Below are 22,275 nucleotides of genomic sequence, written 5' to 3'. Positions count from 1 at the left end.
AAATAATTTGTCTTTATAATATTGTATTCTATAGGATACTACAAAATTATTATTTTTTTTTAAATTTTATTTTATTTTATTTGAGAACATACTATACAGAGGGGTTACAATTACATGGGCAGGATAATGCATACATTTCTTACCAAGCATTGCAGCCTCCTCCTTTGTTTACCCTTCACCTCCCTTCCCAGCCTCCCCCCTCCCTCCCACCCAATCATACACCCCCCCCCACCGACATTGTAAAGCTGGTTTTGACATGACATTTTGTACTTCTCATTGTTGCAACAGGTCCACCTGAATCCTTAAACGACTTGTTTGTCCCCATCTCCTCCACATGTTATACTGACATCAAATATAGTGAAAGCGGGGGTTACACTGTGGGGGAGGGACATACAAAGCAACAAAGAAATAATCTTATAAATGCGTTAGAAATACATGCATGAAAGAAACAAAAACATTAAAATACATATTTGAGGTTTCGTTTTCCTAACATCACATTATCTGACTTTTTCCGCTTGACTCATACCTATACTTGATATTGCAAATAAGGGAAACCATGGGACCTATGTTTCTTTGGGCCTGGCTTACTTCACTTAATATAATTTTTTCCAAGCCTTTCCATTTCCTAACAAATGGGGAAATGTCATTCTTTCTGATGGAGGCATAGATTTCCATTGTGTATATATACCACATCTTCTTGATCCATTCATCTACTGAGGGGCATCTGGGTTGGTTCCATGTCTTAGCTATGGTAAATAATGCTGCAATAAACATAGTTGTGCTGGTAGCTTTAGTGTGGCCTTGTTTGTGATCATTTGGGTAAATGCCCAAAAGTGGGATTGCTGGGTCATTGGGGAGCTCTATGTGGAGTCTTTTGAGGAACCTCCATACTGCTTTCCAAAGTGGTTGAACAAGTTTACATTCCCACCAACAATGAAGTAAGGTTCCTTTTTGTCCACATCCCCTCCAGCATCTGTTGTTGTTAGAGTTCTTGATTTTTGCTGTTCTAACTGGAGTGAGGTGATATCTCAATGTTGTTTTGATTTGCATTTCTTTTATGGCTAGGGATGTTGAACATTTCTTCATGTGTCTATTGGCCATCCTTCTTTCTTCTTCAGAGAAGCTTAATAGAGACCCGGAAACACAACAAATCAAAGAAAATCTGGACAAATGGGATTGTATAAGGTTGCAGAGCTTCTGCAGGGCAAATGACATAGCTAGCAAGATCAATAGAAAGCCCACGGACTGGGAGAAGATCTTTACTAGCCATACAACGGACAAGGGTCTCATATCTAAAATATACTTGGAACTCAAAAAATTAAACCACCCAACAACAAATCCTCAAAGAAACAACTGCCCAATAAGTAAGTGGGCGAAAGACTTAAAGAGAAGCTTCTCTGAAGTACAAAATTATTTTTAAGTAGAGGGTTTAATTGACAAATTCACAAATGATTCTGGCATTCTATTTGCTTAAAATATTCTTTCAATCGATGTATAATTAGAACTTAGTTAATAGATAATGCATGTATAAAATGATACTGTGAATAATCTAGACAGAGTTGGAAACAAATGCATGAAATTAATTTATAAATTTAGAAAAAGCAATTTTTTGAGGCTTTGGTGAACAAGGTATGAAGAGAGTAATTGTTTGACGTCTTAGTTCGTCTCTCTATTTGTAATACAGGAAGAAATTTTCTTAATTACGTGCCTCTGTATACAATGAGAAAAATGCCAGGGTTGTGGTTTGTTTTTATTTTGTTTTTTGGTTTGTCCTCAGTCTTGAACACTGGAGCTGGCCACTCTTTCTGAGCCGATTTTGGCTCAAGGCTTGGGCCCTACCACTCAACCTCAGTGACACTTTTGTCTGGCTTTTTCTGAGCAGCTTATTAGAGATGAGAATCTAAGGAACCTTCCTCCCTGGGTGGGCTTTGAACCATAATCTTCTGATCTTAGTCTCCTGACTATCTATGATAGATAAAAATATAAATATAAATAATATTTGCAAGTGTTCTGATTTCAAGAATACACTGGGAGGGAAATGTTGCAGCAAAGTTTAGTGTAGTGTTCTTTCCACAATAGGAAGGGCATCACATTAGCAGAAGTGTAGTATATTTTTCCAATAGTGATAAGCTATTCATGATGTGAATTAAGGGAATTTTAAGGTGCACCTTACAAGTGGGAAATTGTTGGGCTAGGATGACTTTGTGGCATAAAAGCTTGGGATTGATGGTCATAGAAATAATAGCTTATTCTTGAGGAATTAATTATTACACATCGTAGTTTTATCCTCTACCAGAATGTGGCTATATTTTCTGTTGATTCCTCAAACCCCCATTGAAACTGCAGCTATTGCAGAATTAAATAAGATGCAAATAAGTACTGTTTTGAATGTCTCTGTATGTCTGTGTACCAGAGACTTTCAAAATTTGAATGTCAAAATTCTGGTTCAGAATTTGAAAATGAGTAGTTAGTATTTGTAGTAATTTTGAAGAACACATATATTCTGTCCTCTTAACAATTACTCAGTTTTAAAAGTTAGGAGTTTCCAGAGAATTAAACTATTTTGTTTTACTATGTGACAATACTAAAATTTTGGGTTTTTTTCAAAATAATGGCAAATATATTATGAAAATATTGTATAGTTGGATAACGTTCAAGTTGATGACCTTCTGATAAAGAAGGGGGTAATTTATTCAAATTAGATGCCAAATAGTGTTCATTTTTTAAAAAAAGTAATACACATAGAATAATATTTACTATAGCAATACAGTGAAATTATATATTTTTTATTTAAAGTTGGTTGCTTTATTTTGTATTTTTTTTAATTCACAAAATGCTTTACAATACCTATTTTCCCTGTTGGTCATGAAGGCTTTATGGTAAGACAATAAAAGTTTTGTCACATCATTTGGGCATTAATCAAAAACAAGAATCTTCAAATAAGAGCATTTTGCTGTTAAACACTGACAAGGTTATCAGAATGCTGCCAATGGCAAGCTATAACAGCTTTAAATGCTTGTGCCTGTACTGAAATATATGTTAGTAAACACTTAATAATTTCAATAAAGTGAATAACTCCTCTGTCTATGGTAGTGTCTCAAATTTTGCTTGTAATAAAATCTTGATTAAAGGAACTGAATTCTGGGAACAGAATATTTAAGGGAAAAAACACTGAGAGGATATAATAAAATCAACATCAATGACGTCTTGATCTTTCTAAAGTGAGCAACACATCACTATTTACACTGAAGAATAGCAGATAACATATGGAACTTTTATTGGGCTTATAGTTTATAAATGTTGGAAAGGTTAAGAAGTTAGATTTCAAAGAGAGGAAAATTAAGGTGGTCTTAGAAAACTTAAATGGCTTTCATCAAAACTTGTAAAATGATATAACACATATTTTGAAGCACACATCATAAGCTACATTAAAATTATTTATATTGCTATTTCCACTTTCAATGTAAACTTTAGGTACTTTTAGATGAAGGCAACAATAAAGGGCATAGAATTAGGCCAGAATTGAAGTGAAAACATGGTAGAAATGGAAAAAGAATGGGAGTATAATGCAATTGGGCAGTAATAACAAATATAATTGTTAAAAATTTCCGTATTAACTAATGCTACAAAATTTTATTTTGGTTCAATGCACAGGACTGCTGAAAATAGCCAGGAAATAAATGGAATATTCTAATGGTCCCTGTTAAATTCTTAACTAACTCATGATTTGGTTGGCTCACTCATGAGGGACTGGTACACACACAGATTGCTTGCTAACTTACTAATTCTCCGTTGTTTCTTTCAAGAACATTTTTGAAGGTTAAGACATTTAAAAGTCAGCAGAACAGGGGCTGGGAAGGTGGCTCAGTGGTAGAGCGATTGCCTTGCATGCCAGAGGCCCTGGGTTAGATTCCTCATCACCACATAAGCAAAAAGAAAAAAGCCAGAAGTGGCGCTGTGGCTCAAGTGGTAGAGCACTAGCCTTGAGCTGAAGAGCTGAGGGATAGCGTCCACGCCCAGAGTTCAGGCCCCATAACCGAACCCAACCCCCCAAAAAAGTCAGCAGAACAAAACACTTATATTATAGAGACTAATAAAAGAATAGTTTGAAAAATGGTTTAAACCAGTATGGGTCTATGAAAATGTTAAACTCCAATCTCCTATATTTGCTGTGTTTTTCCGCAGAAAGTTATCGCAGTAATTTCATTTTTAAAATACTCATCTTCCACCTGAAATTGCTTTCTTTTATTCTTACTGTATGATATTTAAGATTTGATCAGCTACAGTACTCCAAACATTCATGAGTATTTTAAGAGAAAACACTGTTATTTATTTTGAGAAAAAAATTTGAAGTTATGATTTAGAATTTTGAAAGTTGTATTGTTGCTGAATGAGAACTGTTCTGAAAGCAAATATACACTAAGATACCAGGATACTGTTTATTAGGATGATATCCTCAACTTGCTAAAGGGCTAACAAAAGAGTTAGCAAAAAAAGAATTCACAACTCAAAATGGTACAGTTTTCACATGGCGATCTCTGCTTTAAGAATGCAAAAGACTATCATTTTAAGTGGAATGATCTCTACCTATAAATTACACTCAAATGACCAAACAAATCAGCATATGTTATGGAAGAAAGTAGAATATAGAAAGTACAAAGAGCTAGTCTCCAGGATTGCTTTACCAAATCTTAGCAAATTAACCATCATTTGAGGGGGAGAGACGGGGAGTTGCTGGGGGAATATGAATTAAGTGACTTTATGTTTAGAAAAAAATTATAGCTAAAGTATCTTTCAAAGACTATTTTAGACCTTTGACTGAATTGGAAATATGGCCAAATAAAATATTGCTCTTCATCACAAAAGTCCTGTACATTAAAGATTTGCACAGTTCCACAGGTGGAGGAGGGGGGGTGGTTATATCTAGAAAGATTTCTTTTAATGTTTATTATACCTAAACACTAATTCTTCTAAAAATGCTCTCCAAACTCTTGAGCAGAATTATCATAGTCTGCAATTTAATGCTTCAATTCTTCAACAAAACACTCACCTATTTCATGTAAATTCTACCTCAGTGCCAACTGTATTGACTGTTCTAATGAACGATCTTTTTCAATCAGCATTTTCACAACCATCCCGAAAGTTTCGGAGTGTGGCCGATAAACCTTTGATGAAGGAACTGCTGAAGACCTTGAAGGTGATGTGTTTTGTGATGTTTTCAAAGACTGAGTAGAGGGCTGGGGAGGTAGCTCAGTGGCAGAGCACTTGCCTTGCATGCATGAGGCCCTGTGTTCGATTCCTCAGCACCATACAAGCAAAAAGAAAAAAAAACTGGAAGTGGTGCTGTGGCTCAAGTGGTAGAGCGCTAGCCTTGAGCTGAAGAGCTGAGGTACAGTGCCCAGGCCCACAGTTCAGGCACCACAACTATGCTGAGACTTGTGGAATGAATATGCTCTGCTCTCTCCTGGAGCGTAACCCCTGCTGCTGAAACTGGAGCCAGATCTGTTGTGTGGAGAGTCCTTTCGACCTCCAGGTGACTCTGAAAAATGGATGCTCCCTTTTATGGGGAGAACGGTCTCTTGAAAAATGGGAAGAGTAGAAACTTTTCCTTCTAAAACCATCTCTTCTGTCCCTCATGGTGGCTGGAGAGTAGACAAGAAAGAGTGAAATTATATTTTATGTAGCTTATGTCCCCCTCTTTTTTATTCTTTTCATTTTTTCTCTTTCTTTTTTGCATGCCTTAATTGCTGTTCTGTGCAGCTGCAGATATATAACCTTCATCAATTATTATATGTTATCCCCCATTGGGTACACACATAATCCAGAAATTTATTACTCTATTCACAAACTCTTAGGCTTACATTCTTTAATAGCAGTATTATCTCTTTATACCTATGTAATTTTCAAGTAACTAATTTTAAGGATTTTTATTTTTTAGGTTTTGACATTTCCTTTCTGTTCCTCCCCTCCCCTCATCCTACCCTTTTCTTCTCTTCTCTCAATAACATTTCTTTCCATTTACATAATTTTGAGTTTCACTTTTTAAATGTCAATTGTTCTTTTTCCATTTTTTCTTTTTTTTTTTTTTTAATTTCTCTCTTACTTTTCCTTCCCTGAAATTAGGACTTGATTAAATTCACTCTCCTTTTACCTTTCCACATACATCTGAGCCTATTTCTCCCACATATTTCCCTAAACCTAATAATTTCTGGTTTGCCAAATTCTTCTCTGTTGTTCAAAGTTAATCCATACTTGTTTGAATAGATTGTATCTGTTGAACTACATTTTATCTGCAGCCATTTTGACTGTACAAATACAGGACTCTGGTTGATGCTTGCCTTGGAATACTATTTTAGCACACGATGTTATTTCATACCAAACGGACAGAACAAGACAGAAAACACAAGAAAAATGGCAAATCTGGGTATCTCAACTCCCATTCATGATAATCAAGTGACAGAACAGTTAATGAATAATCCAGAGGAGAGTTCCAAAAAAGCTCTACAAACACTACTACTAAACAAGGTGAATAAAATGATTGAAAACTTGCAAAAGTCTCAGGATGAGCATAATAGGAAGAGAGAAGAGGCAAACCAAAGATCAATACAGAAATCTCGTGAGCATGAGGAACTACTCAAAGAGTGATATAAGAATTGCGTGAGCAGGTTGAGAAGAGTCAATGAGCAATAAAGGAATTGTGTGAGCAGGCTGAGAACAGTCAAAAAGAAAGTCAGGAATTGTGTGAACGTGAGGAAGCTAATCAAAGAGTTATACAGGAATTGTGAAAGAGGGATGAGAATACACAAAAATCAATAGAGGTTTTCATGGAACCTATAAACAGACAGCTGAAAGAATTCAGGTAAATCACAAAGGGAATGCTGAATGGAGCCCAACAGAAGGAATGGGAGTTCAAGGAAACCATAACCAATCAACTAAGTGATTTTAGAATAAACACTGAGCACAAAATTAAGGAAGTAACGAAGTTCATACAAGATCGTAAACAAAGTTCCAACAAAGAATTTGAAGCCATTAATGCCAACCAATTAGAAGGAAAAGAAAGAAAAAAAAATAGAAAGTCTTGACAGTAGGTTAGACCATGCAGAACATCGAATCTGAGGGAGTGAGGACAGCCAGGTTATTATAGAGAAAGAATATACAACTATCCAAGACAAATCCAAAAAATATGATACATCTATTCACCATTTGGAAGACACCATCTGAAGGCCTAATCTGAGGATAATGGGTGTGGAGGATCAAATAGAGACAGAACTTAATGGCCTAGGAAACTTTGTTCATAGGATCCTAGAAAAGAATTTCCCAAACATGCAAAAAGATAGGCCTATTCAGATACAAGATGCTTTTAGAACCCCAAATAGACCAGACAAGAATAGGATATCCCACCATGACATTATAATTCGCACAGGATCAGTTCAGACAATGGAAAAGTTCCTTAAAGCTGTCAAGGAGTAAAAGTCAACCACTTATAAAGGGAAACCAATTAGAATCACCTCAGATGTCGCAGCAAGACAATTAAAGCAAGAAGAGCCTGCAATGATCTAAAGACAACCATCAGTCAAGAACAGTGTAACCAACTAAACTCTCCTTCATAACCGAAGGTGAAATAAAAACCTTCCATAGCAAAGAAAAACTGAAACAATATATCTCCACCAAGCCAGCCCTATAAAAGATACTTAAAGATGCCTACACATAGAAAATCAACAAGACCACAATAAAGGCCAAGAAACTGCACCCAAACTGAGAATCCAACAACCATAGGAAGAATCCAGTCACTGAAGCTCCCAAGAAGGTGGATAACATTGCAGGAACTCTCAAACACCTCTCATTCCTAACTCTGGACTTAACTCTCCAATTAAGTGACATAGATTGTCTAGTTGGATTAAAAAGCAAGATCCTTCAATCTCTGCCTTCAGAAGTCAGAACTGGTCCATAAAAAAACACATTTTGAATGTGAAAGGCTGGAACAAAATCTACCAGGCAAATGGCTCCCATAAATGGTGGGAATTGCAATCCTAATATCACATGAAATAGACTTCAAATTGAAATTAGTGAGACTAGATAAAAAAATGCTACATACTAATTAAGGGATAGCTCCTTCAGGAGGATATTACAATTCTACATCTCTATTCACCAAACCACGGAGCACCCAAATTTATACAAGAAACACTACATTCCGTCAATTTTCACATAGATCCAAAGACATTAATTAATTCACACCCCTATCCCCACTTCATAGATCAAATTGGGAAAAAACTCAACAGAGAAACCACAAATCTAAACAACTAGATTTCACAGACATCTACCTAATATTTCACCCAGCAGCATCAAATCCACGTTTTTCTTAGCAGCACACAGAACATTTTCCAAAATAGACCACATTTTAGGTCCAAAGCAAACCTGTCCAAATTCAGAAATATGGAAGTTATACCTTGCATTACTAAGAACACAAGGGAATAAATTTAGAACTCAACACCAAAAACCACCAAAGAAAGTCCTGTAACATTTGGATGCTGAACAACACACTGTTGAATCACCAGTGGGTCACAGAAGAGATTAGAAAGAAATTCAAATGGTCATGATATTCAACAAAAATTAACATACAAATTACCAGCTCCTCTGGGACAAAGCAAAGGCAGTACTCAGAGGCAATTTTATAGCTCTGAGTTCCTATATCAACAAATTGGAGAGAGCTAAAATCAAAAATTTAGACAGATCTGAACCTCCTTGAAAAAGAGCAGCAAAAAAGATAAACCCCAATTCAGTAGTTGGAAAGAAATCATTAAATTAAATCAGAATTAAATCAATTAGAATCTAAAAAAAAAAACATACAAAGAATCAACACAACAAAGAGTTGATTCTTCGATAAAATTAACAAAAAGACAGACCTTTAGCAAAACATAGAAAAAGAATAGAACACAGCTAAATAAATAAATTCAGAGATGAGAATGGAAACTTCAGCAAAGAAACTACCAAGATTCAGAACACTATAAGTGAATACTTCTGAAAACTTTATGCTAATAAGGTTGAGAACTTGGCAAAAATGGACCATTTCCTAGCAAATATTCCCATGCTGAAACTAAACCAAGATCAGTTGAACCATTTTAAAAGGTCCGTATAAAGCATTGAAATAGAAACAGCAATAAGAGACCTCCCATCAAAGAAAAGCCCAGAATCAGATGGATTTACAGTGGAATTCTACAAGGCTTTCAAAGCAGAGCTTACACCAATACTCCTTAAAATCTTCAATGAAATTGAAAGAGAAAGTTCACTACCGAACTCATTCTATGAAGCCATCATAACCCTTATCCCAAAACCAGGCAGAGACTCATCAACGAAAGAGAAGTATAGACCCATTTCTTTGAAGAACATTGAAGCAAAAGTTCTCAACAAAATTTAGGCCAATGGACTTCAACTATTCATCCAAATAATCATTCATCATGATCAAACAGGATTAATTTCAGGGATGCAAATTAATTAATATAATTCATTACATCAACAAGAGCAAGAATAAGAACCACATGGTTATCACAATAGATGCAGAAAAAGCATTTAACAAGAACCAATACCCGTTTACAATGAAGGTTCTGGAAAAATTAGGAATCCAGAGAACATGCCTCAATACAATAAAGGCTATATATGACAAATCTACAGCCAGCATTATACTTAATGATGAAAAACTAAAGCCATTTCCTCTTAACTCAGAAATCATACAAGTATGTCCAGTCTCTTTACTTATCTTCAATTTAGTATTAGAATACCTATCTTTGGCAATAAGACAAGATGCAAACCTAAAAGGGATCCAAATGGGGAAAGATGAAGTAAAACTCTCCTTCTTTGCAGATGACATGATCTTGTATTTAAAGAATCCCACGGACTCCACTCTCAATTTAATCGTTGATTCAAAACTTTGGCAAAGTACCAGGGTATAAAATTAACCCTCTAAAATCCTTGGCTTTTCTGTATGCCAACAATAAGAAAAGCATGGCTGAAATCAGGAAAGCAACTCCATTCGTAATGGCTCTACAAAAAATAAAATACCTAGTGAAGAGCTACAGCAACCCCATTTTAAGATTAACCCCACCAACCTGTAGCTGTGCTTCCCTTAGAATAACCTCAAAAGAGGAACAGTTCTCAAAAAAACCACAGGTTGCCACCAATCCTTCCCACCCTTAAGGAATAGAACAGTTGCCTAATTGTTCTATCAGAAAAAGGGTAGTGCCATCAGGGTGGACCTAAACTCCCTGATCTTGTGAACTTGCTTGTGTGGAAACCCTCTGAACTTGCTTGTGTGGAGACCTCCTTACCTTTATTGTTTGATACTATAAAAGTTGTGTTAATTTTGTGCTCAGGGCCTCTTAGCGCCACCGGTTACCTAGTGTGTAGAGGACCAAGCTCGAGCTTGCAATAAACGACTCTTTGCTGTTTGCATTGATCATGGTCTCTGGTGGTCTGTTAGGGGGCATCCAAAATCTGGGCACTTCATCTGGGGGCTCATCCGGGATGCCCCCCCCATAAACTCACCCAGACCCCAAAGCATGGAGTCGTGAAAATCCCGGCCAGTAATTTAAGTCATTACCGTTCTCTATTTTTGGTTGCCTGCAGGTTCTGTACCTGTAATTCTGGATTCCCGCGGGATCTGTATTCTGGTTGGCAAAGAGTCTTGTAGGACACACTATAGGGCTGCCATGGGGTCTGTGAGAGAATTCCCCAGTCCCCATCTGGGTGAATTGCTGTTTAGTGCAACATTTTTGTGGAAATTTTCCATCTGTAGTCTGGCACTTTCATGTGGGCATTTTTTGGAGACTATTCCATCTAAGTCTGGCACTTTCTGGTTGGCAATTTACAACCCTCAGTATGTGTCTTTTTCTTTAGTTGTGTCTTTCTGTTGAGTGTTTTGTTTGTCGTTCTGATTTGGCACCTTCAATTTATCAACCATATTCAGGAAGAAACTGCAGATTTTAGCCTCAGGCCTTGGCCCAGGGAGGTCTGAGCATGTGCGAGAACCTGTCAGTCTGAAGGGATGGCCACTAGAGACTTCTTTCCCTTGCTCCAAGATGACTGGGAATTCTACTCCTTGGAAGGCCCATGTGTCTCAAGTTTGCAGGAATCTAAATGAAAAATCCTCCGGAGGTGAGTAGAGGGGATTCAAATCCCATGGTAAATGGATTTGAGTAACACTTGTGAGTAATGGTGAGATGCCCCCCCATTCACTGAGACCTGATTTTGTCTTTGTGACCACTTGTCTGTCTTGTTTACTTTGGTGTGGTTTCTGTTCTGTTTTCTGAGGTGGGGAAGTTCTTGGTGAAGGTGGCCAGCTCACTCACCAGACTCTGGATTCAGCTTGCTGAGTGAGAATGGTGCAGAGTTCTGATAAGGATGAACTGGAGGCCAATTAGTCCCCAACTCAGCTTTTGGTTGTTGTGTAGTTCTGTTTTAGAATTGGTACCAGTTTTAAGTGGGGATACTTGGTTTTTGTGTTATTTTTTTTTGTTATTTATTTGAACATTTCTGGGGGAATAAAAGTTCCAGCCCCTAGCTGGGCTCAGTCACAGCCCTTCTATGCCCCCCTTCCTGTGAGGTGTGGAAGGTTGGTTCCCTTGACGCCTCAGGCCACATTTTCTCCTTGTGGAGTCGGCCAGTGGGGAGGGTGTGGAAGGCTATGTGCCTGGTTTGGACTTTTAAACTAGTCCTGACAATGAAAAAATTTGAAAAGTGCTCTTGTCTAAAATTGGATAAAAAAATCAGGCCAGTTTAGTTTCATGCAACCCCCTCCCCCAGCCCTCCTCCAACAGAAGGCATTAAAAATATCCATTGGTAAATTGCCTTGCTAAACAAGCATGCTCTGGGAAAATGAAGCTCAACAAAGGTACTTAGTTTAAAAGAAAAATTGTCTTAATTTTTTGTTTAAAAATTAAAAATATACATACAACTGATTTTGATTTTGTGTGCTTTAAGATCTGTGTGAGTGTTCTGTATGTGTTTGTGAACATGTTCAAAATAAAAATTGTCAGCATTCTGTAACAATTAGGTGAGTTAAAATTTAAAATGTAAAATGTTATGAGGTTTGGACATTACCAAAATTTTAAAGTACTTTTACATTGTTTTAAATTGCTTTTTAGAAATTCTTTAACTTAAAAATTAGAAAATCTGGTATTTAAAAACCTAATATTTTAAAATGCATTGGCTATTGGGATTTAGTTCCCTTGGCAAAAATTTGGGGATAAATACTAAAAATTTAAATATAAAGGTTAGTTTTACACTGTCAAAAAATGTTACCTGTTCTGTCTGTCTAAAACTGTATTTTATTTAAGAACCAAGAAAGGGAAAAAGAAAAGAAAAGGGAAAAACTTAGAAGCCAACAGAAGATCTACCTTTAGGGGCGAGGGTGAGCAGGTAGAAGTTCAGTTCAGCTGGTCATGCATGGTGGGACAGACCCTCGGGGGAGTCCACAGATGGTGGGACAGGTGCAGGGAAGAGTCCATGCATGGTAAAAGATGGAAATTTGGCACAAATTCAGTGAATCTAACCCTAGAGAACCGGATTGGGTGCGTGCCTATTCCATAGGAGATGCCGAGTGGCCCATCTTTGTTCTGTCCTTATTCCCTGCACATAGACATTGAAAACATGATGATAAAAATTACTTATGTAGTGATCTGATTTGTATTGCTAAAACTGCCCCTTGGATGTATTAAAATTAAAATTAATAAGACCTTAAAAAGAGGGCTAAAAAAGTTTATTTGTATAATGTGACTTGCTTTTAATGATGTTCTACAATTAGGATGCTTTTAAAAGTTATAAAGGTGTTAAGCCTAGCTTCTTAGTACAGTGACGGTAATTGTAATTCTTCCATTAAGGAAAAATTGTTATGTAAGTTTAAAAGTTTTCAATGTGTATCTGTTTAAAACAAGCAGATAAGAGACAATGAATGACACTTTGTCTTAAGATTTTAAAGGATCTTTTCAAAACACAAATAAATACTGAAGTATAAAATATTAAAAGAGAATAATAAGAAGCTTAAAAATTAGGAATGGATTTTTGGATATAAAGTTTAAAAGTAAAATTGTTCTTAACATTTGCCTCAAATTGCACAAAAATTTAGGATTACCAAAATAATTGCTAATCAAGTTTGTTCTTATAGATTTTTTTTAGCAGTTTCCAGCAAGCCCAGAGCAAAGCACAGAGGATTCATACAAATTTCTCAGATGTAGCTTTGGCTCTTAATAAGTTTTAGGTAAGAGCATGCTTAAAAGCTACTTCTATGTTGACCACCTTATTGCTTTTAATTGTAGTAAAGTGGCCTTTTATGAGACTCATAGATCTGCAAACTGGTTCAAAGCCAGCCCAGACAGAAAAAGGTCCCTCTACGACTGTCACCTCTACTCATCCAGCAGAGTGCTGAAAGTATAAGCAGAGTTGCTTTGGGACTCAAAGTGGCAGAATGCTAGACTTCAGCTGGAGAGCTGAGGGACACCACTCAGGCCCCGAGTTCCAAGTCCAGCGACCAGCTAAGGGAAATGCCAATGAGGCATTTTTCCCAGTGTGGAGAAGACATTCCTGGGACAAAAGCAATGGTGGAGCATCCAGAGGCAGTAAGCCACTGCTTGGATGCCAGAAATGTCAGATTATAGAGTCATTTGTGCGGGGTTCTTCAAAAACTGCTCAGAGCCAGGAGATCATGGGAAGATAGGTTGTAAGCATGTCTAATATTCATGACTGCCTTGTAAGTGCCAGGAACTTGTCAGTCATCAATGATAGTAGTAAAAAGCTAGGGTTGTAAAATGTGGGGGATAGTTTAAATCCTGACCCAAGTATGTGCCAAATGCCCTAATTGGCAGTAATTGAGCTGACACCAGCTACATAATATTCATCTGCTCAGAAAACGTTTTTAAACCTTAGAGTGTGTTTCTATAAGCATCTGTCTGAGGGCCGGCACAGGTAACTTAGGCATTTTTAGGTTCACTAGAGATCACATTCCTAAGCCATCCAAAAGATGCTTTTACAAAATAGAGTGCTAAACAAGCTACACTGCTGTAGCCGGAGACTGCTGTAGCTGAAGAAAAAGTTTGTGCATTTGTCAAAAGTTAAAATATTGTTCTTAATGATATCTAACCCTGGTAACCTCTTTGTAAAATAGGCTAAGGTTATGTGTTCCTGGCTAGGTAGGATCAATGCTCCTAAAGTCAGCTTGAAGAAGTCACAGAATATAGACCTTCGCCTATCAATCCCTTTTTAAGATCAAGAGTCCAGAATCAGTTTTGGAAAAATGAGGCAAAATAGATAAAATAATATTTTTTTTAAAAAAAATAGGCATAAAGAATAGTGTTAACAGGTGTCCAAGTGTTGAGACTGCATCTGTTGGAGATGGTTACAATATTAAAGGTTTTGTGTTTGTTTACAAAAATATATGGTTAGTAAAAAAAAATTGTCATTTTGGTAAACTATCCTGGGCTATTGTCTAAACGGTCTTAAAATCCAACGGGGCCAAAGCCTGCCAAGTCTATGCAATGTATCCTTAACCAGTCTGTGTAGGAATTTGCAGCCCAGCATCAGCTGTGACAGTCCCTTGGAGCCACTGAGAGACCTGCTGCTGCAGCTACACACCCTAATGGGTAAAGTTTGAAGACCAGCTTACAGTCACCTGGAAGAAATCTATATCGTCACTCAGACCACCTCCACCATGGAAAAGTAGTCTGAACTCCTTCCAGGTTCAATCACCTGAGACTCAACCCGGTTAAAAGCTGCTAAAACTAAGATCTTGTGGGACATTCTTTTGGGGGATATCCAAAAACCCTCTCTATTCCCACAGTGGATATTTGTGGAAAGGATATCACTGGCTTGCTTGCCATAGGCACTTCAGTGCATAGTGACTGGAAATCCACTCTATAGTCACAGCCTAGTTGGCTCTGGTATGGTAATAATCTGAGTGTGTTATCAATGCAGGTAGTAAAAGGAATAAGACACAGCTCTGCTCTTAGCCTTAAAATCTAGCAAAATTCTCCATCTCAGTGGTGTTTTGAGGCTGTTCTGAGATAACTTGGTTCCACAAGCAACAGGAAAAAATAGCCACAAAGAAGCTCAAGGAATTGTAAAGAAGAGGAGAGCACTAAAGAAAGCCTTGGGGGAAAAATTGAGAAAAAAAAAATTGGTATCCTTTTGATAAAAAATAAATAAAAAAGGACATCTTAAAATGTTAAAAAATATATATATATAAGGACCTTTGGTACTGTTATTTTTTTACTCACAATTGGACCTTGTAAAAAAAGAGATCAGTGCAGTCCATCTCTTAGTTCTGAGATCAGAATACAAAACTGTAAATATAAAAGACTGTGCCAATCAGGGGACCATGATTGTTTCCCGATGCTCTAGAAGAGGATGGAATGAAGAGCTACAGAAACTGCATTTTAAGATTAAGCCCAACAACCTGTAGTTGTGCTGCCCTCAGAATAACTTCAAAAGTGGAACAGTTCTCAAAAAACGGCAAGTTGCCACCATCCCTGCCCACCCTTAAGGAACAGAGCAGTTGCCTAAGTGTTCCATCAGAAAAAGGGAAGTGCCATCAGGGTGGACTTAAACCCCCTGAAATTGTGAACTTGCTTGTTTGGAAACCCCCTGAACTTGTGAACTCACTTGTGTGAAACCCCCTAAACTTGATTGTTTGATACTATAAAAGCAGTGCTAATTTTGTACTCAGGAACTCTTAGCGTCACCAGTTACCGAGTGTGCAGAAAACCAAGCTCGAGCTTGCAATAAACGACTCTTTAGGGTGTGCATTGATCTTGGTCTCTGGTAGTCTGCAAGGGGGCATCTTAGATCTGGGCACTTCACCTAGGAATTAACTTAACCACAGAAGTGAAGGATCACAATGATGAAAAATTTAAAAACCTGAAAAAGGAAATCAAAACAGAACTTAGGAAGTGGAAAAAACTCCCATGATCCTGGATTAGAAGGATCAACATTGTGAAAATGGCAATACTTTCCAAAGTATTGCCTATGAATATTCTAGCCTTATTATTCAAGGAAATAGAAGAGTCAATCCAAAAATTCATATGGAACAATTAAAGACACCGAATAGCAAAAATGATCCTTAACAGAAAGAACTGTGTTGGAGGAATATCAATGCCAAATTGCAAACTCTACTACAAAGCTATATTAAACAAAAAAGCTTGGTAGTGACACAAGAACAGAACTCAGGACCAATGGAATAGAATGGACAAGCCAGAACTGGACCCACTGCCCTATAGCCATCTAATCTTCGATAAGGAATCTAAAAATTAGGATGGAAGAAAGACAGCCTCTTCAGTAAATGGTGCTGGCAAAATTGGTTAACAACTTGTAGAAAACAAAAGCTAGATCCTAATATATCACCCTTCACCAGAATCAACTCCAAATGGATCAAAAACCTCAGAGTTAAAGGAGACACTCTGAAAACATTAGAGGATGGAATAAGAGAAACCTTAGGTCTCCTTGGCACAGGCTGAAATTTCCTTAAAAGAGACCCAGAAACACAACAAATCAAGGAAAGGTTGGACTAATGGCATTGCATGAAATTCCAGAGCTTCTTAATGGCAAAGGACATAGCTAGCAAGATCAATAGAAAACCCACGGATTGGGAGAAGATCTTCACTAGCCATACAATGGTCAAGGGTCTAAAATATATCTTACCTGGAACGCAAAAAATTAAATCCCCCAACAACAAATCCTCAATGGAACAACTGCTCAATAAATAAGTGACCTAAAGACTTAAAGAGACACTTCTCTGAAGAAGAAAGAAGGATGGCCAATAGACACATGAAGAAATGCTCACTTTCCCAAGCCATAAAGGAAGTGCAAATCAAAACAATATGGAGATAACACCTCACCCCAGTTAGAATTGATAAAATCAAGAACTCAAATAACAACAGATGTTGGAGGGGATGTGGGCTGAAGGGATCTTTACTGCATTGTTGGTGGGAGTGTAAACTTGTTCAACCACTTTGGAAAGTAGTATGGAGGTTCATCAAAAGACTCCACATAGTGCTCCCCTGTGACACAGCAATCCCACATTTGGGCATTTATCCAAATGATCACAAACAAGACCATACCAAAGCTAGGAGCACAATTGTGTTTATTGCAGCATTATTTACCATAGCTAAGATATGGAACAAACCCAGATGCCCCTCTGTAGATGAATGATCAAGAAAATGTGGTATATATATGCACAATGAAATTCTATGCCTCCATCAGAAAGAATGACATTGCCCCATTTTTTAGGAAATGGAAAGACTTGGAAAAATTATATTAAGTGAAGTAATCCAGGCCCAAAGAAACAGAGTTCTCATGGTTCCCCTTATTTGCAATAACTAGTATATGTCTGAGAGAAGCAGAAAAGTTCAGATAAATTAATTTTAGGCTAAATAAACCCCAAGATAAGGATTCAAATGGTTTTTCTTCCTTGCGATTATTTCTAACATATATATAAGATGATTTTTTGATTGCTTTGTAATCCCTTCCCCACGGTATAACCCCTGTTCTCACTGTATTTGATGTTGGTATACTTTGTGGATGGGAAGGGACAAGGAAAACTGTTTAAATAGGGATACAGTGGGACCCATTGCAACAATGAGATGTACAAGACATTATGTCGAAAAATGAACCTAACAACTTTGACCGAGGGGTGGGGGGGGTGAGGGTGGGGGGGGGCGGGCATGGAGGTGTGTCGTGGGGGAGGGGGCGATGGGAAGGGATGGGAAGGGGAAACAATGGAGGAGGCTACAATGCTTGATAAGAAATGTACTCATGGGCTGGGAAGGTTGCTCAATGGTAGAGTGCTTGCCTTGCATGCATGAGGCCCTCGATTAGATTCCTCAGCACCACATAAGCAAAAAGAAAAAAGCCAGAAGTGGCACTGTGGCTCAAGTGGTAGAGCATTAGCCTTGAGCTGAAGGGTTGAGGGACAGTGCCCAGGTCCATAGTTCAGGCCCCACACCCGGACACCCCCACCCAAAAAAAAAAAGAAACGTACTTATTACCTTGTCCATGTAATTGTATACCCTCTCTGCACTATTTCCACAATTAAAAAAGAAGACATAATCTTTAACTTCCAAGTTAAAAAGAGACCAATAGCATACCCCCCACTTAATTTAGATTCTTGAAAAATATTTACTTGGCTTTTTCCCACTTTAATGCTCCAAAATAAATGAAAATTTTAAGAAAATTAATGTGATTGTCATTACTTCAATCAGAACACTAACTGTGATGTGCCCTCTTTTTCTCACTTTGCTCTTGGAAAATATTCCCTAAATTGATGATGTTGTGGTTGATTTGAGAGTTAGAGTTAGGGGCTTCTACTTGTATGATTATCCCAGAATGGTATAAAGTAGTTTTTTTTTTTTCCTACATTATCGAACTACATTTCCTGGCTGTACTTTGATCACACCCTCACACCTGAGCACATTATTTGAAATTGCACTTCAGCATTTCCTTGGCACATTCTTCTTTATTCCTTTGTCTTCTTTTCCACGTTCGTTCTGAGTTCACAGTTGCTCTATTTCCATTTCATCTGTACAAACTGCTAAGAACATTGTTCAGCTACCACTTCTTGTTTGCACATGCCCAGTCTATGTAAGAATGTACTTTCTCCATGTTAAGCAATAAGGTCATAGTCACTATCTGAAGGGGAAAGTTCAACAGTATAACCCTATGCCCACATTAGCGGGTGTAGAATTTAATGCATTTAGAGACAAACAGGCATATTATAATTGAAAGGCTCCTGAGGGACATTTTCTTGGAGCTCATTAGATTACCCACGAGAACTATAAATATCCACAAAGTTTGGAGCTAATTAGTAAGTATCCAAATTAACACTAGATCCTGAATGTTGTGTTAATACAAGTCACCATTGTATTATTGTTACATTAGAATCCTTCTCTACTTGCAAATGTATATGAGAAAATGAAAGAAAGGCATTACAGCAAAATGCCTTATCTTTTTAGGCATTTAATCCTAGTAGTGAGGGTACTGTCTGAACTCTTCCATTCAATAAAAGCTTGAAGTTTATAAGTGCACTTCCTACATATAAGAACTTGTGGGAAGTGGTGCTGTGGCTCAAGTGGTAGAGTGCTCGCCTTGTGCTGCAGAGCACAGGGACAGCGCCCAGGCCCAGAGTTCAAGCCCTACGATTGACAAAAAAAAAGAAAAAAAAAAAAAAGAATTTGTGGCAGGTTGATTGGCAGGGTTATTTCAGAATGTAAATATCCCTGAAAAGAACTAGATTGAAATACAGTATTTGGCAGTTATGATGACTCAATGGCTAAAGAAGAATCAATTTGAGGTGTCTTGAGTAACATCAGTAAAGCTGTATTTTCAACCTAATACTTGGTATTACTTGTCCTACATTTTTAATGGATAGGCTGATAAAATACCTAAACATATCTAAAGATATTTCAATGAAATCCCAAACTGATGTGGATACATGGGTAATTCATTGGAACTGTAGGACAAATGAGTCCTGTCTGTGTTTTAGTTCGATCTATAATCTCCCAGCTAAACAAAGGCTTCAAAACTATTCACAGAATACATCTAATTAAGTTCATGACAGTTATATCTGTATAATTATTCTAAGGATAGGATAAAAGCATTTGTTCCCAACATTTAAAATCAACAGGATCTGTTGAATTTCTGGATCCAGAATTTTATGGCTTCACATTCATATCTCAAAATTTCATCAATATGACATATCTCTATCATTTTACCAAAACTCTGTTCCTATTGAACTTGTCTATGCCCTTTTAATTTTCAAATCCAAATAGCATATTTCCTTCAATACCTCTGTAAGAGTTTTGAACTTTTCTCCCTGAAAATTCTTTCCTTTCTTTACTTGTGTAAAACTGTGTTTATTACTTTCTTGTTTCCTTCTTTATCTCTTTCTTACAATCTTGTCCACACTGGTGCTCATAATGCTCACACTTGTGTCAGAACTTTCCTTTTCCTCTTCCCTTTAATAATGTCCCCAATTTTATTATTCTTTTTCATATTCATGGTCATGGAAATTTTGATGATGTCTAAACAGACCTATCTTTGCATCAGTTTAATATAAACTCAGAACTCTCAGCGAGTTTTTTCCCCTAAATCCATCATTTTCTCCTGTAATCTTTATCACAAAAAATATCACTAACACAGTTGCCTGGCCATAGATGTAGAACACTTTAGATTTCTTCTTACCCATCTACTCTCTCCCATTAGATAAGATGAATCATCAAGATTTTCTCAGTTTCTGTCACTAATATGGTTTCTATATACTCCTTTGTATACCCCTGAAACCAGCCTGTTTCATGTAGTCACCTAGTATTAAACAACCTTTAACAAGTAGGTTTTTTCCCCTTAGTTTTTTCATACTGGTCCTCTCCATCACCAAATTACTGTTCCTTATAAGCACACAGAGTGAAGACCTCAGACACAAATTCTAGGATCATTATTTATTCATTACATTGACTGTAGGCCTTATATTTCTCATCTGAAATATTGAAGAATGTATTTATTGACTTCTAGAGCAAGGAAAAAGAAAAGTGAAGAGTCCTTACATTTTCCACCTTAGCTTACAAATAAGAAAAGATTCAAATTCAGTTTGTTGGTAAAAATCTCAAATTTTTTTCATGCAGAAATAAAAATAAATTTCATCTCCTGGCTCTAAGGCCTGTGTTCTTTTAAGGCAACTACAGATATGTAAGTGGTATTATGTAAATTGTTTCATGTGTTTACAGATGTATTGAAGAACTCTTAATATGTCTAAGGCATTGGGGTCCCTGGGTAAGGGTCACAAATTCACCAGGACACAAGGGATGCAGAGTGCAAACAGCAATTGCCACTGAATGCTGTGCTTTATTGTTAGTGGGTATTTAAAGAAAAGCAAGCATTATCTTTGCCAAGATTTAGTCAGGAGACATTCACAAAATATTTCAACAGGTACATTTTTACTTAACCTATGAGACATGAGAAAATGTCTTGGTATATTATTATCTAAACTATTTTAGAGAAAGCTCAAACCACTTCCCTAATATCAGGAAAATGCTTGACTAGCTGCTCATCTATGTTTAAGCAAGCAGAAGAGCTTCTTCCTCAGCTCCCCGGAGTCTGTGACATATGTTTTGAGATAGGGAGATAGAACATGTTGCCTCTCGAGCCCGGCATGCCAAGAGCTGTCCATATACACAAACACAGTCCTCAGATAATCCTGAGATTGGAGCCTGCATCATTCTGCTCTTTTAACATAGACTCTAAGTCTTCATAGAAAACATTGGTTATTGAATAGTATCTATATGGGAATGTTATTTGAAGTAATCACACTTAGTCCATGTAAATTTCTCTTTTGTTTTATTTGTTGTCAAGTGTTCTTCATAAATTTATACATAGATTTTCTCCAGTGGACTGGAGAGAAACTAAAACTGACCACGGATTTCTGTCTAATGAGTGAACATGCTTAAGGCATTTGTTGTTACCTTCTAGGGATATATAACTAAGCCAATGGCTGTCTGGGTAGTGAAAGGCTTTCTCCTAAGTTCCCAAGGCTAGAACAAACAAGATCAGTTGATAACAGAAAACACTCAGCATATTATGTTTTATCTATGTGGAATAATCAACATTTGTAAATAAATGATTATATTTATAAAAAAACAATACCACCATGAAAAGTAAGTATACATTAGACAGACTGCAAGAATAACATTAGGGTTTTTACTGTCTCACCAGTTTATGTGATTGTGTTTCTTGATATTGAAACTCTCCTCTTGTTATTGTATGTAATCCAATGCTGTTTATAACTATGTATTCAATGTGGGAAATCTAGCTACAGAGATGTCTAATAATTTTTCATTTTCAATCACAACATTGTCATTATCAGGCTACATTGTGGTCATTATTTTTATTATTATTAGCATCATAAGTGCTAATTATTGAAAGTCTGATATGTGTCTTTGATTTTGCAATTATTTGTATTTTGAGTAATAATTTTAATGTTATCACTGTGCATGCAACCATGTTAAATTTTTGAATAAAGAAACAAAAAAATAAGCCATACCAGGTAGCTTGACTATGTGCTTATAACAAATTATTGAACAGATTTTTTGAAGCATTGCAAATTCCTAACCAGTACGAATTAACTTCCTCTCTCACTGTGATTACACACAAATATTTAAGAGTTTGAACAGAATTTTATAAAGAATGTACTTATAAACATTACTACAATATCTTGTGTATATCTAAAATTCCATTGAAAGTAAAAAA

At 36.8% G+C, this 22,275-nt stretch overlaps 1 pseudogene; it reads right to left on the bottom strand.

The window, feature by feature from the left end:
* Nucleotides 1–4,970: 4,970 nt before the first annotated feature.
* LOC122099597 lies at nt 4,971–10,736 on the bottom strand (annotated as a pseudogene).
* Nucleotides 10,737–22,275: the final 11,539 nt, after the last annotated feature.

Source organism: Dipodomys spectabilis, unplaced genomic scaffold, assembly GCF_019054845.1.
Source record: "Dipodomys spectabilis isolate Male_0828 unplaced genomic scaffold, ASM1905484v1 ptg000524l, whole genome shotgun sequence".
Lineage (NCBI taxonomy): Eukaryota > Metazoa > Chordata > Mammalia > Rodentia > Heteromyidae > Dipodomys > Dipodomys spectabilis.
Note: the sequence above shows the minus strand (reverse complement) of the source record. Positions and strands in the feature narration are given on the sequence as shown.